The 18,636-nt window shown below is 39.2% G+C and overlaps 1 pseudogene; it reads left to right on the forward strand.

Moving 5' to 3' along the window:
• The first annotated feature begins 9,880 nt into the window (after window positions 1-9,880).
• On the forward strand, window positions 9,881-9,984 carry LOC131416602 (small nucleolar RNA U3; annotated as a pseudogene).
• Window positions 9,985-18,636: the final 8,652 nt, after the last annotated feature.

The following is an 18,636-nucleotide window of genomic DNA, read 5'->3' on the forward strand; positions in this document are numbered from 1 at the left end:
GTATATTTCACAAATCTACTTCACATATTCATCTTAGTTGACCTAGGAAACGAAAATTTTATTGTGGGATCCCTCCATGTTTTTTTACACCAAGGCTAAGTCAATAAAATTTGAAAGCTAAGCAGTTTCTAACTTTGGTTTACACATTTTTTGTAAACTACAAAACCCACCAGAGAGGGATTTTTACGCATAATAAAAACCTGCATAGTTTTCTCAGAAGGGGGTTTCAGACCACAAGACCCTCACTGCTCTAGAAAGAAAATGCAATTCCTGATCTGTGACTGCTAGTCCACACACCTGTCCCTTCTTCCCTAATGAGATGAAATTATAAAGGAGAGAGCAATTTGCTGACATCCTCCCCTTAGCTGATTTATACTTCTGCAATGTGTGTCAAATCTTTTCTGAATTCTTCTTGCTGCATATATGAGAGGACATTTAGAAAAGGGTTTTGGAATGCTTTTAATCTTCTAAATCAACAATAAAGAAAAAATAAAGCAAAGGTCAAGGTTTTGATACACTGCTTCTAAAATACATCCCACACTGAGTAAAAGGCCATGAAATCATCTGTCAGAGCTGACTTTCTTCTAGAGACTACATTCCAAGAGCGTGAAGAGAGCTGGAGTGGCTATTGATGGTTTCTTAGATTCCAATGCACCTTAATCATATTCACAAGCCTGTACTTTTTCATCACTGCAGGAGCTGACAGAATTTTGTGACAATTCCGGGAAATGCTTTCAGACGGTCCCTTCTATGAATTATGAATGTTTCACAAAGCTCTGCGGTAAGTGGAATAGCCTTGTTCTCCACCAATGCGGAGGCTGATTAGGAGGCAGCCTTCCTTTGTTTTTGTGCCTTGAAATTTAACATTCTCTTCAAAGAGTTAGAGAAAATAAATTTTGATAAGATAAATAGGCTCTCAGTTGTAAACAATTATTTTATCTCATAAATAATTGTATTTATTTTATGTATTAGAGAAGATAGCACAAATTTCACAATTTTCTTCACCAGAATGTGCTTAATGTGATAGTGAATAGATTTATAAGTGACTCCTTTTAGGTGCTAATAAAAAATATCCAGGTGATTCTCATTATTCCTTGTAGTTATGTTCTATAAACACTGAATTAGTGCACCATTGCTCCTAAGGGAAATACAGACTTGGGTTCCTGCTAGTCTCTGGTCACATTTTCATCAACCGAGCAATACATAACGTTGTTTAAGTGTGTCTCTGTTTGAAGACACCCTATTTAATACATATTGTTTTTCATTAGCATTGGACTCACAGCCAACAGCACTATAACTCATGCCTGAATGAAGTTATCTGAAACATATTTTCTCCATAAGACACATTACGGCCTTGTTGCACTTAGAAATGCTAGCCAGCACTTCAGCACTACGCTTGGGGGCCATTTTAAACACTGAAATCATCAAGTAAGCACACAAATGGAAAAAAAATGTGCACTAAATAGACGGCAAAAAGGACCCTTGTTTACAGTATGAGAACTGAAACAAGAAGACAGCGGATCACCTTGTTTGACCTCAGCTGGAAACGTGTGCATCAAGCAGCTCAAATTTTTCACTGCTCTGTACAGGTCCATGAATGACCTGTACTCAATGTGCCATTGAGTATTGATTTGGGGCTTACAAGTAAACTTTAGAGAGTATGTGAATTCCCAAATATGAAACCCACGAATAATAAAGATCATCTTTATATGTATTCACCTGAGACATCATCTCTCAGCTTGGAGACAATTTTTCACTTCAAAACAATGGTCAGTTGTTTCCTCACACAGTGAGGAAAGCCCACCCAGTTGTGAGATCCACAACAATGGTTGTATCTGTTCTATTTCCAGAGTCTCTAGATGGTCTTATAATAAAAGCTATCTTGCTCATTCCTCTTTGTTCTGAATGAATTTGGTGTTGTGGCAAGATTGGCAACTGTCTGACCTGATGGGGTGAGCAGAACCTACTGGACTGCTTGACGTTCATAGTCGGGCAGCTTCTGGTTTGGAAGTTCTGAACCATACCCCACGACAGGCTGACGCAGAACCCACATCTTGGTGCAGTAGGGTCCAGGGAGTCACTCAGATGACCAGGTAACCACCCAGAGGGTCAAGTTGGAAGAGAAAGGAGACTGTGAAATATGAGAGAATGGGGCAGGAGCTGAGAGGACATACAGCAGGAAGGAAGGCAAGGCTTCAACAAGCTTCCAGGGTACGTGTCAGCATTTAGACCACAAACAGAAAGTGCTGGAATTTCCATTCTCTGAGATGTTCGGTATGTGTGTCCCAGACTAGGAAAATTACTTAGAATCATGCAAAACTGGAAAGAAATTTTATTTAATAAGCATTAAGTTTTGCTCATGCTTAACAGATTCTCAACTGTATGACTTCAGAAAAGACAATCTGTACTTTGTCTCTGAGGTAACGGTTTACCACAGGCAATGATAAAAATCATACAGCTAGAATAAGCACCTCAAAATCATCTGTCCAACCCTCAGCTTCCCAACTGCTCTGCAGAGATATATGTCTATTTTATTTCTAAATATTACCAAAAGTAGAAACTTTTTTTTTTCGTGAGGAAGATTAGCCATTAACTAACATCTATTGCCAATCTTCCTCTTTTTTGCTCAAAGGAAGATTGGCCTTGGGCTAACATCCATGCCCATCTTCCTCTACTTTACATGGGACGCCGCCACAACATGGCTTGATAGGCAGTGCGTATGTCCGGGCCCAGGATCCAAACTTGTGAACCCGGGCAGCCGAAGCAGAGCCAGTGAACTTAACCACTATGCCACAGGGCCGGCCCTGGAAACTTTTTTTTTTTTATTGAGGTAATAATAGTTCATAACAATGTGGAATTTCACTTGTACATTATTATTTGTCAGTCACCATATGAATGTGTCCCTTCACCCCTTAGGCCCACCTCACTACCTCCTTACCCCTGGTAACCACCAAACTGTTCTCTCTGTCTGTATGTTAGTTTATCTTCCACATATGAGTGAAATCATATGGTGTTTGTCTTTCTCTGTCTGGCTTATTTCACTTAACATAATACTCTCAAGGTCCATCCATGTTGTTGCAAATGGGACAAAGACAAAACTTTGTCTTTTTTTATGGCTGAGTAGTATTCCATTGTATATATATATACCATATCTTCTTTATCAAATCATCAGTCGAGGGACACTTGGGTGGCTTCCACTTCTTGGCTATAGTGAATAATGCTGCAATGAACATAGGGGTGCATAAGTCTCTTTGGATTGTTGATTTCAAGTTCTTTGGATAAATATCCCGTAGTGGGATAGCTGGGTCATATAGTATTTCTATTTTTAATTTTTTGAGGAGTCTCCATACTGTTTTCCATAGAGGCTCACCAGTTTGCATTCCCACCAGCAGTGTATGAGGGTTCCCTTTTCTCCACTTGTCTTGGTGATTATGGCCATTCTAACGGGTGTAAGGTGATATCATAGTGTAGTTTTGATTTGCATTTCCCTGATGATTAGTGATGTTGAACATCTTTTCATGTACCTATTGGCTATCTGTATATCTTCTTTGGAAAAATGTCTGTTCATGTCCTTTTCCCATTTTTTCATTGGGTTGTTTGTTTTTTTGTTGTTTAGCTGTGAGTTCTTTATATATTATGGAGATTAACTCCTTGTTGGATATACGATTTGCACATATTTTCTCCCAGCTGGTGGGTTGTCTTTTCATTATGATCTTTGTTTCCTTTGCCTTGCAGAAGCTCTTTAGTATGATGAAGTCCCACTTGTTTATTTTTTCTTTTGTTTCCCTTGTCCAAGTGGAATTCGAGAAGATCCCGCTAAGACTGATGTCAAAGAGTGTACTCTCTATATTTTCTTCTAGGAGAAAAGTGGAAACTTTTAACTATCCATTGGTAGCTCATTTCTATGGTTTTATTGCAATGAATCTCTAGTCCATGAATTTCCTTTCGCTAATGATAGAACACTATTTTTATGACATACAGATGGCTATCCAAAGAACTCTCAGGAATTATTCAACTCCTACTAAGTCACTTGAAAAAGGTCAATAAAGGAATTTTCTAACAAATGAGTACTTTCTCCACAGAAATAGGGCTACAAGATTCTCTTTCTCAACAAGACAGCACAGAATGGGGCAGTTTCTTTGTTGTTATTCTTCTAAAGCATTCTCTAGACACCTCCTCCATGGCAGTTTTATTGTGTGGTAATTATGTGTTTATTGTTTGGTTTTCCTCTGGATCCCAAACTTCCTGAGTGAGGGGATTATGTCTTACTCATCTCCAGCATCCATCACAGTGTGTGACAGTAAGTGTTCAATACATGCTTTATGAATGAATACAATCATATGCCAGGTCTGCCTCCATCTACGTGCGTTATCTTGTCACTTACATTTTGACTTTATTTAAATAACAAAGAACTGGGAAGGGGTGTATGGAATTTCCAGTATCCTAATGGCATCCCAGAGCCAAACAAGCATTCACAATAGTATTATCTGAAGTATGGGAAAAGTACTTGATTCTAAAGATTAGGGTTTGAAGTCAAATTCCCTCTCTTTGGACAAGTCATTGATTAAGCTTTGAGCTCCAGTTTCCTCATCTGCAAAGTAGTAATAATTACTATCTTGTTGAGAGTTACAAATAAAATAATGGATGTGAAAATATTAGATGAACTAAAAGTTGTGCACGCGTGAGTTCTATTAACTTAGCTCTAATCACGCAGGCCTTCTATCTGTTCCATAAATGCATCAAGTTCATTCCTTCCCTGGGCCCTTTGCACATGCTGTTCCTTCTACTTAGAATGCTGTTTACTAGTTCTTTTCATGGTTAATTCCTCCTTCAATCGTGTTTCTACTCAAATGTCACCTCCTCAGAGATAACCTCCCTGACCATTCCCACTAAAATAGCACCCCTGGCCCATTTCTCATTTTAATATGCTTTATTTTTTCCTGATAACACTTATTGATTATATTATACTTGTTTGTCTATTGTGTCTCTCCCACTGGAACACAATTTCTTTGAGGGCAGAGACTTCGTCATTTGTTGTGTCCTTAAAAGTTATAATGAGCCACACATAGTATATGCCCATTAAACGTATATAGAATGAGTGACTAGGTGTGCAAATATAAGCCAAAGAATAGAAAATACTAATGATGAGATGAAATTAAAGCCAGGGAAGTAACGAAGATGAACAGGAAAGTACTTGATCTGAGATGAACCCTAAAGCAGAATTTTAGAATTTTGTAAAGGAAGTTCTATGAATTTTTCCACAAGCATAAATTATGAACATCTCAAATTTATATATAGCTTGTAAATTGTTTGAGGACAAAGAACTTATTTTTATCTCTCTGTACACCCTCTCTCCCATTGCCAAGCAGAGAACCTAGTGAAACTAGGTAAAATGTTAGTTTATTGGTTTACAGAGACATCACTTCAATACAATGCCCCCTGACAACTTACTAGGGTATTGATCTCGTACTAATTCAGAGAAAAGATAATGGCCCCTAGACAAATTATAGACATTGTTTATGTCTCAATTATATTTCGTGGGGATGTTTTGCCTAAATAAACACAATGCTTGTAAAAATCTGCTAAAAATCACAGCCTGGGGTAGAGAGGAGTGCTCAAGAATCAAAATTGATGGACGAAAATGTCTGTCCCTCCATGGATTTCCCTTGTTTCTTTCTCTTTTCTTGCTGTCACAACTTTGCAAGCTCAATAAAGATGGTGATAAATTAGGTGAGGAGAGATGGTGGGAGGGATGACTGGAGAAGGAGAGAAAAGAACAGAATGTAAGGAGATGGAATGCACGTGAGAATGGATGAATATGGCAGGAAACCTATGAGCCAGGAAGATCTGTATTGAATGTGTACCTTGTCAATGACCTATTGTAATGAAAGCCAACTGCACAAAAACACCTACAAGAATCTTGCAAGCTGTAGAAAAAAAATCATGGGGGAGTTATTTAGCATGTGTATAAAAATTCCATATTAAAGAATTAATTATTTGTAATCAATTCATTTTGCATGTATATATTAAACACTGACAGTGGGCATGCCATTACCAAACCATGAAGATTTTATTTTAATTAATATTAATAATATTTGTATTACATTTAAAAGAATGACTAGGACTATTGTTCAGTTACTCAAATTTGTCAATATTTAGGCAGCCAAATCTATCAATTCATTACAACAATATTTGATGAGCATCCACTACATTTTGAGAAATCAGTGCAGGATACTCAAAATACATGACCTATTTTCCTTGCTCTCAAAGAACTTACATTGAGATGAAAAGAAATTAGGTAAACAAATAACTGTATCTAATAAATAACTGTGTGTATAGTCATCAGATTTGAGTTTTATAGCTACATGTGAAAAAAGAGCTGGTGGGGGTGCCAATGGATACTCAGAGACAATTTCAAAAAGGAGATACCATGTATGCCTTGAAGAGCATTCACCAGAGGGACAAAAAGGGAAAGGACATTCCAGGTGGAGGGGAAACAGGGGCAGAGGTAGGAGTTGACATCATGAGAGTAGGTAAGATCTCTTTGGGGTGAGTGGGCAGAATGAGAAACAAGAGATCTGACTTCAGAGCTTCAAGAAACACCAACATCTAAGGCTTGGACCAAGTAAAAGGAGCTGTGTTAAATGGTTACTCCAAATTTCCCAGCCCCTCTTGCAATTAGGTTGCCTCCTGTGATTGGCTGGTGGAATATGGGAGAAAGTGGTGGGTGCCACTCTAGGCCTGATGCGGGAAACCGCCTTGTTTGACCTTCTTTCTTTGTCTCTCAGCTGGATGCCTATGCTCAAGACCACGTGAAGCCATGAGGAAGATAGCAGAGCCTTCATCAGCTTAAGTCCCCAACTGGCTCTTTGAAACAGTCCCTCACCCCCAGCTCCCACCACTACTACCACTGCCTCCATTAGACTAAGACATGATCAAAAAATAAACTTATTATGTTAAGTCACTGAGATTTGTTACTAGACTTAGCCTAGCATGATGAATTCAGAAAATTTTATTTGAAATTGCAATATAGTACTAATAATTAGGGATTTACACAACGATTTGAAGAGCCAGGGTACCAAGGTGAAAGAAAAACCACAGCTAGCCTTCAGGAAATTTGGATGGATGGGAATCATAGGGAAGCTCCTGCTGATAATCTCCCCTGACTCTGCACCAAAGCAGGTGATTTGTAGGAGCTCTTCTAGAAGCTGCCGTAAATCTCATGTCTACTGACTGCACACATGTCTGCCTGTAGCTGCCACCAGAGAAAAATGGCTTTTCCTTTCCTCTATCTTCCAAACCTCATGCAGTGCTTCTTTTTGGCAGAATCTAACCTGGAACCCTGCTGGAAGAAGAATTCTGAAAGACTTAATTTGGCTACTTCTACCCTGAGATGCAGAAGAGAGTTTGAAAGGTAAACAGGGATGATACTGAGTTGATATCAATCTGGCCCAAGAAGGAAGGAGGTGGGAGGAGAGAAGCAAGCTTCCCATGAACTCCAAGGAGGAGGGAATTTAAGAAGGAATGGTGTCAATGTCACAGAGATGCCCTTTAGGAGGAGCACTTAAAAAAGCCCTTTGGAGTTACCAAAATGATCACTAGCGACCAATGGGAAAAGAGCTCAGTAACATTGTGGAGTAAGTGCCTAACCCAGTTGAGAAAAGGTGGGACGTTTGGATCAAAAATATGGAAGGAGAGAATAAGTTTTAGGGTGGGTGTCAACTTACGTAACTAATAAAAGACAGGATTGGATCACAAATAAGGAAGACAATAGTAGATTTGGGAAGGGGAGCTAAGCAGTGTGACTGAAGAAAGGTGGGAAGGAATTCAGGAGATCCTTATTTTGAACTCCAACAGTGATTTCAAAATGTATAAACGACATATACACAAGGGGTATGAGAGAATGTGTGGATCGGCAGGGCTGGAAAGAACCTTAGAGAGTGGCTACACCAAGCTTTTCGCTCTATAAGTGAGAAAACAGAGCTCCGTGTTGGCCCAATGAATTGCCATATGTACACAGTAGAGACTAAAATACAGGACCTAGAATCCAGCTGGAATCAGGGGTTGCAGCTAAACCAGACAGAAAGGACCTAGCTCTGCACCACCACCACCAACCCTTCACTCCCAGTCAGATATAGGATTGAGAGGAACTTCCCCATGGCTAAAATTAGTGGGAATAAGAAGGTAGATTTTTGTGCTACCCTGTGTCAGGCTATCTTCTACAATCAAACTCAGCGTCTGTCACAAGATCTCGCTTGCCACTACACACTCACCAAAATGGTTAAAACTAAAAATACTGACAATACTATGTGTTTACAAAGATGTGAAGTCAGTGGAACTCCCACAATTCTACTCCGAGGTATGCCCAGAGAAATGTGTGCCTATCCACTAAAAGACATGAACAAGAATGTCTATAATAACTCAACTCATAATAGGACAGATATGGAAACAATCTAGATGTCCACCAACAGCTGATGAATAAATAAAGTGTGGAACGTTGATAATAGAATACTATGCAACAATGAAAAGAAAGAACTATTGCTATACACACCAACATGGATGAATCTCAAAAACAGTGCATTGAAGGAAAAAAGCCAGACACGAAAAAATACATGCTGCATGATTCTACTAACATGGAGTTTAAGAACAGGAAATGCTAACCTACAGTGGGAGAAGTCGGAAAGTGGTGGTCACCTTTGAGAGAAGCAGGATAGTGATGGAGAATGCACATGAGGGAATCATCTGGTTCTATATCTCTACATAGGTGGTGCTTACACGGGTTGTTCATGTTATTCATGGTAAGTTAATTAACATTCTGAATTTCAAATTCCTCATCTATACAATGAAATCAATATTAATACCTATACATTGTGTCATTGTATTAGATAATTAGATAAAAGATGTGAAGAGGCCTTGTGAACTCTAACACCCTCACATTAATAACAAGCACCCTCCGGAATACTACTATTATTTTATACGGCTACTTGAATACCGATTATGTGTGGGTATTTTCAGCCTGTGTAGCCAACCAGCCCAGCATTTATTATTTGCATGACTCACAGAGTAGGGAACATAAGAGGACAGTGATCAGGGCCCAGTTTCAAGGGAACTTTCTCTCCTAGGAATCAATTTTCCTGTAAGGCCCTGGATGGTTGATGAATAGAAGCATTAGAATTAGCCCACACTGAAGGCAGGGAGCTTCTCTTTAGTAGGCTCTTTGCAGTTTCTTCACGGAAGCATAAGAGATTAGGGAAAGGTGGGGAGATGCACAAAATTGGATGATATGTTTCCAAGGCCACGTTTCTAGGGAAAAGTCCCCACAGTGTAGGAAAGAAAGAAAACTAGCAACCACATAGCTGTTAGCCCGTCATGCTCTGCAAAACCCCTGTTTTTGAAATCTCTCTCTCCTTCCCTGTTTCATGCCCATTACCACCTGCGGGGCATCACTGTATAGCTTTCCTCTCCTCCAGGAAGACTTTGGGGATTAACTCTAGACAACTCTGAACACTTCTTGACTTTGCCGTCTTCTAAGATTTCCCATTCTCCCCTTGTTAGTAGGATACTTTGTCATTGTTTGGATGGCCTTTCATATGCATCCTTTGTAAACAGCGGTGTCTTCTCTTCCAGGAGGTTTTCCTTCCACACTGCTTTATAAAATTGTTCTTCACAGAAGAAGTGCTCAATTGATGTTAGCTGGAACTGTGCCTGTCACATATAGGCGCTAAGTAAAGATTTTCTGGGCGCCGGTCTGTGGCATAGCAGTTAAGTTTGGAATGCTCTGCTTCGGTGGCCTGGGTTCACAGGTTTGGATCCTGGGCATGGACCTACACCACTCATCAGCCATGCCATGGCATTGACCCACATACAAAATAGAGGAGGAAAGACTATACTTTCAGGGATCATTTCTATAGTTCATTACCAGAGAAGTTTCTCTGAACGTGTAGAGCACCCAAAATAGAGGATCACTGGCTGGCACAGATGTTAGCTCAGGGCGAATCTTCCTCACAAAGAAAAAAAAAATGATTTTCTGAATGAAGAGTGGATGAGCATGAATGAAGGACACCTCACCAAATCTGACTAAATGCCCCCATTAGGTCCTGGAATAGTTTGGGCACTAAGAGTAATAGAGCTTGATGTGTATTCAAATGAAGTATCTCATTTGTAAATTCTAGTTGACTATTCTTACTTTTGTTGAGATAATAATCTTAGTTAATTCAAGAATACTAATTTTTTGTTTTGCTTATTCAAAATTGCATAAGCTTGTTTCAAACCTGTCTTATAATCTATTCCACCAAATTTACATTTTTGGGATTTATGTTGGAAGATCAACAATGGCCTTGAAAATAATTGCATGGCAGTTGCGAAAGGAGGAAGGTAAAGTAGAAAGTGCACTGGACTGGGAGTCAGGAAACAGTCTCCCACTCAGGTCTTCAACCACCACCAGCAGCATCAACAGCAGCAGCACAACCACAATAATAATTGGTGACACTTCCTGAGGGCTTACGTGCCAAGCCCTGAGCTGCGTGCCTTGTATCTCATTTGGTCCTCACAAAAGTCTCTAGGAAATAGGTTAGAATACTCGCATCCAAATCACATAAACTTGCTGAGCTTCAGATTTTTCATCTGCAAAGTCAAAAGGTTGAAGCAAAAAATAACAACTTACAGCTGATTAGCATATGCATTTCTAAGGTGCTTTCGTAAGTATTATTTAATTTGCCATTCAAGTTACCCACGTGTTATTGAATTTCATGGGAATAGCCCCGAATTCACTAGATACAATCTTGGGGGCCAACTGCACACAACATGACGTGAAAGTATGCAAATCAATTTCCAAAATTCCTGCAGTGTTGTGTAGTTTCATTGGAGTTTTCTTGAGGAGACCGAGGAAGATGGTTATATCATACAGCCTTCATAGCTCACTATCTTTCCTGCTCATACCCCTTGGCTTCTCCAGACACACCTCCTCTCCTCTTACACTGACAACCCTGCCCCTGTTATTAAAAAAAAAAAAAAAAAAAAGGCAAGTCTAAAAACATTAAACAAAACAAAAACTGATGGTTAGTCAAAACAATAACCACCTATAGCCTGTCAGGCGTGCTCGTGGGAAGCCTTGACCATCCCACAAAGGCTCACCGACTCCATGAAGTAAGCAAGGCAGGTACTAGGAGACCTATGGCTAGTTTGCTGCAAATCCAGCCTTGAATCCTTGACTCCTGACCCCTGGCACAGTGTTGTTTCTACTATAACACAAAATGCTCTCTAAGGGTTCTTCCAGCCCTGAAACAGTAAGATTCTTTGAAATGTAGAAATAAGTACAATGCAATAGTGCAAATAAGGCACAGCGTGTTCTTCAGTTTTTGAGAATTACCAAACTCAGTTTTCCCATCCCTGTTTTACAGGACATATGGATTGAATTTGGAGTTACTGCCTGGGACAGTCCTTGTGCCAGTGACGGTCACGGTTCAAAATGCCTGGGATCACTTTCAGAGATTTACATCCCTGTCTCCTAGGCAAAATCTGAGAAAAACAAAATAGAAGGAATTAGCGTTCGTTGAGTGTCCAGAACAGGCCAGGCGCTCTGCTTGGCACTTACACTATACTCCTAACAGCCTTTCAAAGAGGGCATTATTCCCATTTTATTTATAAGAACACTGAGACACTGGGAATCTAAACCTCTAGTCGAAGTTCACACAGCTCGTAAGTAGTAAAGCTAGATTTTGAATCCAGATATATTTGATACAAAAGCCCCAGAACAACCTCTCCACTACACAGCGCAGTATGCTAAAACCTGAGAAATTTAACTACCCTGATAGGCACACACATTCTGTATCCTTCATTCCCTTTCTGCCAGGAAGGCGAGAGTTCAGAGCAGGTCTGCTCCTGTCTAGTTGAGCACTAGTTGTTAGCCATAGTTAGGAAAGTCCATCCAGAATCAGATATTTCAGCTCGAAATTTTTCCTGTTTAAGATTTCTAGAAAAAGGACGGCTGACCTTCTGCCAGACTTTTATGATAAAACTAGCAATTATTGTTACAGATGAAAGATGGTGATAGGTTGAATTGATATATGGTGATGATAAAGATAGCCAAGGAGACATGGATTTGAGAGGCATTAAAAGGCTGAAATGGCAGGGCTCAATGCTGGATGAGATGTGGAAAGTAGGAGAGAGGAACCAAAAAGTTTGGAGAGATTTAAGGAATCAAATCATGTGGGGTCTTTTAGACCTAGGTAAGGAATTTTGAGTTTGTTCCAAGTGTAACAGAAAGAAGAGATTTAAGAAAGGGAGAATACGATCTGATGTATGTTTTAAAGGGATTGTTCAGGCTCTGAGTCAATGTTCCCCATTCTTGCTATTGAAGTACAAATATAACCAAGCAAAAATATTTGGAGCATTTGTCTCTTAAAATAGCATTATGCTTGTTTTCTTCATAGATTTTACCATTATTTATAATTATACATTTTTTTAAATTTACTGTCTGTCTTTCCCACTAGATTTTAAGGTACATCAGGACAGATTGCGTCTGTCCATTGTATGCTTACTCCCTAGTCCAGTGTCTGTCATATATTGGCTGCTGAAATATTTGTTAAAAGATTGTTACCTCCTAAAGCTCCCTGGGATAAGAAAGGAGTCAGTATTATCCTTGTCCCCTGCAATCGTTTCCAGGCTGTTGTTTGACAGCCATCTTTCAATAATCTCTCTTTTTTCAAGGTCCATGTCACCTACTGCTTTTCCAATTTTCCATTTTCTACAGGCTCTTCCTCTTCCATCACAATTTTAACATTTCCTTTACAGTCCCACCCTCCCTCAGTGTCATGCTGCTGGTCTTGCAGCACTTTTATACCACAGTTCCTTAAACTTTGATGCTCAGGTTACTGTCATCTCCATTGTATTTTAGCCTCCACAAGCCTAGCCACATCTCACTAGATGCCACTAGAGCCTCTTGTAGATCTTACTCACTCACTTCTGCTGAGCCTAGCCTTCATCATCATCACCTCCAAGCCCCTCCCCTCTTTGTTCTGTTCTCCCGGCCCATTATCCCCATCCTGGATCACGTCCCTCTATGTCCAAGCTGGACGGCATGATTGACCATTCACGCAGTACTCTCAGGAGCGCACTGTGTGCTCTCACTCTCTTTCTCTACCACACACAGTTGTCTTTTCCACCCTAGGAAACCCCACTGTCTGCTTTCTCTGATCCACCTCACGTGTGGCTGAGTATTGCGGAGAAAATTACAAATGTGGCAGGATCACTTTAAAGGCACACTCTCTCCCTTCCAATTTGTCTCCTGTGCTGCTAGTCAAATATTTCAAATATCTGTGGTGGATCATCTCTCTCATCATCCGAGATCTATTCCAGATCTCTTGTGCTGTCTCCATGCCCCAAGTTTCCACACCGCCTTTAGTCACCTATGTCTATCACTTACTGATAAAATTAAGATCGTCTAACTTAAATCCTTTCAACAATTTTCTCCCTATCTACTTGTCTTTGTTATTTCACTAATCTTTTCTTCCTTCTGTCTCAGAGAAAGATTGTTCTGTTTCCTTTTTTTCCCAAGTCTCCATTTTCCTCTGTGATCTTGGTCCTAACCCCTCTTGCTTCTTCCAAGATATTGATCTATCAATTATCCCATCTCTTTCTTGAACATTTTGTGTGTGTGTGAGGAAGATTTGCCCCGAGCTAACATCCATTAGCAATCGTCCTCTTTTGTTTTTTTGCTAGCCCCAGGGTAACATCTGTGCCAATCTTCCTCCACTTTGTATGTGGGTCACCACCACAGCATGGCTGATGAGTGGAGTAGGTCCGCACCCGGGATCCGAACCCGTGTACCTGGGCCACAGAAGTGGAGCATGCAGAACCCCAACCACTCGGCCACAGGGCTGGCCCCACTTTCTTGAATATTTTTTTTTTCTCTCTCTCTGTGCTGGTTCCTTTCCCTTGACCTATAAATATAATTATATCCTCTATCTTAATAACAAAAAAAGAAATCCTTCTAGGAATTCTACTCTCCCTCTGAGTCATTGTTCCAGAGCTCTCCCTCTTTCTTCTTACTACAAAAGGCAATTTAAACTCCCTGTCTTTATTTCCTAAGCCCAGCTCACTCAAAAAATCTCCTGAAATCTTACTTTCAAAGCTAACAAGCTGCTGAAATGCTTTCTCAAAGGCCCCTAGTGCCCTCCTGGTTATCAAGTCCAGTGTATTTTTGTCCATGTTTATCCTTCTTGATCTCAAGATAATTTGATGTTTACTACCTCTTCCTTCTTAAAATTTGTTTTTGATATTCAATCTATCAGTCATTCATTCAAGAAATATTTGTGAAGTACTATGTTAGGCAGAATAATGGCTTCCAAAGATATCTACATCTTAATCCCTGGAATCCACGAATAAATCATGTTATATGGCAAAGGAAAATTAAAGTAGCAGATGGAACTAAGGTTGCTAATCAGCTGGCCATTAGATGGGGAAATTATCCTGGATTATCAAGGTGAACTCAATGCAATCACAAAGGTCTTTAAATGAGGAAGAGAGAGGCAGAAGAGTCAGAATCAGAGTGATGCAATGCGAGAAAGACTCAACCAGCCATTGCTTACCTAGAATATGGAAGGGCACCCCAGCCAAGGAATGTGGGCAGCTAGATGCTGGAAAAGGCAAGACAAGGGATTATCCCCTAGAACCTTCAGAAGGGAATGTAGCCCTGCCAGCACCTTAATTTTAGCCCAGCGAGACTCATTTCAGACTACTGATCTCCAGAATTGTAAGATAATAAATTTGTGCTACTTTAAGCCGCGAAATTTGTGAGAATTTGTTACAGCAGAAATCGGAAACTAATTCAAGTATTAACTAAATTCTATGCATTTTTCTAGACATTGCATCATCTTGATTAATTTTCTACCTCTTCATCTCATTCTTTTTTACTTCCTTCTGAAGTTTTTCTTTCTCTCCCTATCTCTTAAATGTATATATCTATCCAAGGTTCTACCTTACGTACTCACTTTCTCCATTTAATAATTCATCCATCCAATGACTTTAAGCATAAATTCTTGCTGATGTGGTTCCACTTTTATCTCTTTGCCCATTTTTTCTCCCAAACACTAGCCCCATTACCAAATGCCAGCTGAATACCTCCCCCTGGACACTCCACTGGCACCTTAAAGTCAACAAGTCCAAAACGAAAGTCGTATCTTCCCACAGAGTAAATATACCATGAATCTAACGAAGTTTCCACTTCAGGCCCTTCCCTTTAACAGGTCATTTCTAGGGACACGTAAGGGGCCCCAGAATATGTTCACATAGTCTTATGTTTGTGAAATTTGCAAAAGTAAGATATTTTAACCAAAATTGGTCAAGACTATTCTCTCTTTCCAATATGACTTCAGCTCTATCACACTTTCTTTCATGTCAAGTGGTATTCAAGTGGTCTGGGGCATTTGAGAGATATGGCTAAGGGAAAGATGATTTTTTTTTTTTTTTTGGTTTAATGGGATACATTGATGTGATTTGCAGTCACTTCAGTACATAATTAGATTATAGGTAACCATCTCAGAAATAATCCTACTGGCCTATTGTGTGAACTCATATGATAATACAAATATGTCACACCTGCAAAACATATCACAATATGAACAAGTCCTTCTGTGCCTGCCACCAGAAGTATGTGTGTAGTAAAGGAGAAACAAGGGTTAAAATGTATAAAACAAGAAGCTAATCCGTGGAAAATTTCTCCAATCATCAGACAGGTAAAATTATAAACAAAGAATTTGGTTTTAATTGATGCCTAACCAAAATGGAAGTTCTCTTCTGTTAGGAAATATAATTTAGTGAGTACAGTTATAAACACAACATGTTTTTTTCTTTTCCCATGCGCATTGCACAAAACAGAATTCATAGAATTCCTGTACTTGTAAGACATATTTACTTTTGTTTGTTCCATAACTAGTAAGACTATCTGTGGGTGAAGTTGCATGCTTCATAAATGCCAACCATTAACTTTAAAAAAATTTTGATTAAATATATCAAAGTCCAAATTACCTTTTTATTCTTGGTCTAGATAATTATACTACAAAATCATTGTCACATGAATATATGATCAAAGAGTAGGCAGCCAAAAATATGTAAGGGCATAAACTATTTTAGAGGCATATCAGGAAGTTAATTAAGAAAATATAAAATTTTTCTGGAATTTTTATTTTTGTGATATTTGTTAGCTTTTTTAAATTTATAATTTGATGTGATGGTTTTCCTAATTCTAAATTAAGTTTTACTTTTTACCTAATTTTTATTTATAATTGTATATCTTGTCCTCAAAGACGTCCTCCAAATTTTATGAGCTTCGATCCCTAAAACCTGGATCCACTCCCAAACTTCCTTCAACCAAACTCGATATTCCTTCAGAGCATAACCTGTTGTTGACAACTCATTCCAATCACCTGTGCTAGAAATTCTAAAATTCAGGGCCACTCTAAAAAGATGGTGGGGGGTTATAGTGCTACATCAGGGCTACATTTATGGATAGCAGTTGGTGTACATTGGAGGATAGAGTGAGTCCTCTGGACTGTGCCATAAGAATACACTTACAGATTTTTTTGATGTATTTTATACATAAATGCCCTATCAGGAAGAAATATACCAGCTGAAATTGCGGATGTGGGAGAGAAAGAAAGAATAAAATGTCAAGATCCTGGAGAGGGGGACAAATGGTGCTTTATAGTGGAAGGGCAAAGCAAGAGTGGAGACAGAGAATAAATTGTAATGTTGTAACTAAACAACTCAGAGACAACGGTTAAGAAAAAGCAAAGGCATGATGCAGGAACTTAAAGAATTAATTTCTTGATCTGAGCCTGTTCACCACAGTATCTCTCTGGGGTGTTGATTAGGGTACTTCACAGGGTACCAAGCAGAGCCAGAAATTAGTCATCTTTAATTCCTCTCTTCCTTCACATCCTCCATCCAATCAGTTGCCAAATCTCATCAAGTCGACAAGCTCTATCAAATGTGTCTCCTCCCTTCCCTTCCCACAGTCACCACACTAGCTCAGGCCTGCGTGGTTTCTTGTCGGCGTTATTGGAATGGTCTCTAACCAGTTTCCCCATCTATAGGTTCTCCTCATGTGCAGCAATCATTCCAAAATCATTAATTCCCATTCTTCACTAATGAATTAAACTTGGCTATTGAAAGCCACACAGTAGGACATCAATTCACCTTCTCTGCCTAAAGTGTCAGCTGGTAGCTCTCATCAGTCATCTATAGATTCTCATAAACTGAGCATGTCTGAGACAGAGTATTTTATTTTTTCTATTATGAGTATATTTTTCTTTGTTCAAATATTGTATAGGCAATTCAATAGGCTGATTGGTAAATTTTCTCAGGACCTAGATATTCCCTACACATTTAACTCTCCCTCCTGCTTCTGCTAAATTTCACGTGCCTCTCATCAATTACTTCCCACAAAATTACTCAATGACTAGTTAGTCTCAAGAGAGAACAGGGACAGAAATTTCGCTGCGATCAATCATTATGCTCTTCAGTGGGATGCTAACTGTGTTTGTGTCTCACTGCAGAATGAAGGAATTATACAGATTTAGATCCCGGAAAGGGAAATCATATATATATATATTCCACTAACACATGGGGAATTCAGATCTTGTTGAGACCCAAATGCAGCCTGCTGTTGCTTAAAAATCAAAACACTTAGACCAATCTCCTGATGATGCCCTAAAGGCAAATTTACACCCCTCCCCAACGCATACTTCTTCCTCTGTCCAACACTATCACCTCCCAATTAAACATTCCTCCAAAATCGATTTCTGAGGAACTTCTCCATCTCTTTCTTTGAAAAATCTAGGACAGCATGAAATTTTCAAAAATAGTCTTTAGAGCAATGGAAAATATAGGTTTTCTTAAACCTAAATTGCTTTTTAGCTGTGAGATTATTTGCTTTTATACTGATTCATACTAGATTATATTTTATTTGTTTTTAATGTATGCTATGGCAACCAAGTATTTTTTTAAAGGACAATTAAATACCCCAAGTGAAGGGATTAGATACTTATGTTGAATATTAACATATTCACAGTGAAGACTCCATGAAAGATAGGACTAAATATGTGCCCTTCACGTGATACCCTTTTTTCCAAAGCGTGATGGTTGTGAGTGAGGGATTTGCAAAATGATTTGTCCAGAGGCTGCTTTTCTAAAGCCTCAGAGAACGCAGCTGTCAAACTGATAGAGCGCATCCTGACTCCACCAAGACGACACAACATGTAGAAGGAACATCTCAGGAAACTGAACTGTAGAAACAAACACTTCATTCACCATGTTTAAGAGCTGTAACTAGGGAGGACAGCCTGGCATCCCAAATCATCTCTATTGAACACATTTCTCATTTAGATGTGCATGAAAATCGTGAGATTCTTATTTAGAATTTCATATATTTTCAGCTATTTTTCTTCTCACTTAGCATTATGCCACATTTCAGCTGACCTCTATTTCTTGAAGTAAATTAGAGATGAAATTATTTCTTCCCGATTAGCGTCAATGAGATGACATGTATTCAGCTTTGCTACCCTAGCAAACCCTACTTTTGAGGAGAAGTGCAACATAGTGCTTAGTGGATCAATTAAATTTTTCTTTTTCTGTCGT

The sequence above is a fragment of the Diceros bicornis genome, chromosome 17, assembly GCF_020826845.1.
Source record: "Diceros bicornis minor isolate mBicDic1 chromosome 17, mDicBic1.mat.cur, whole genome shotgun sequence".
Lineage (NCBI taxonomy): Eukaryota > Metazoa > Chordata > Mammalia > Perissodactyla > Rhinocerotidae > Diceros > Diceros bicornis.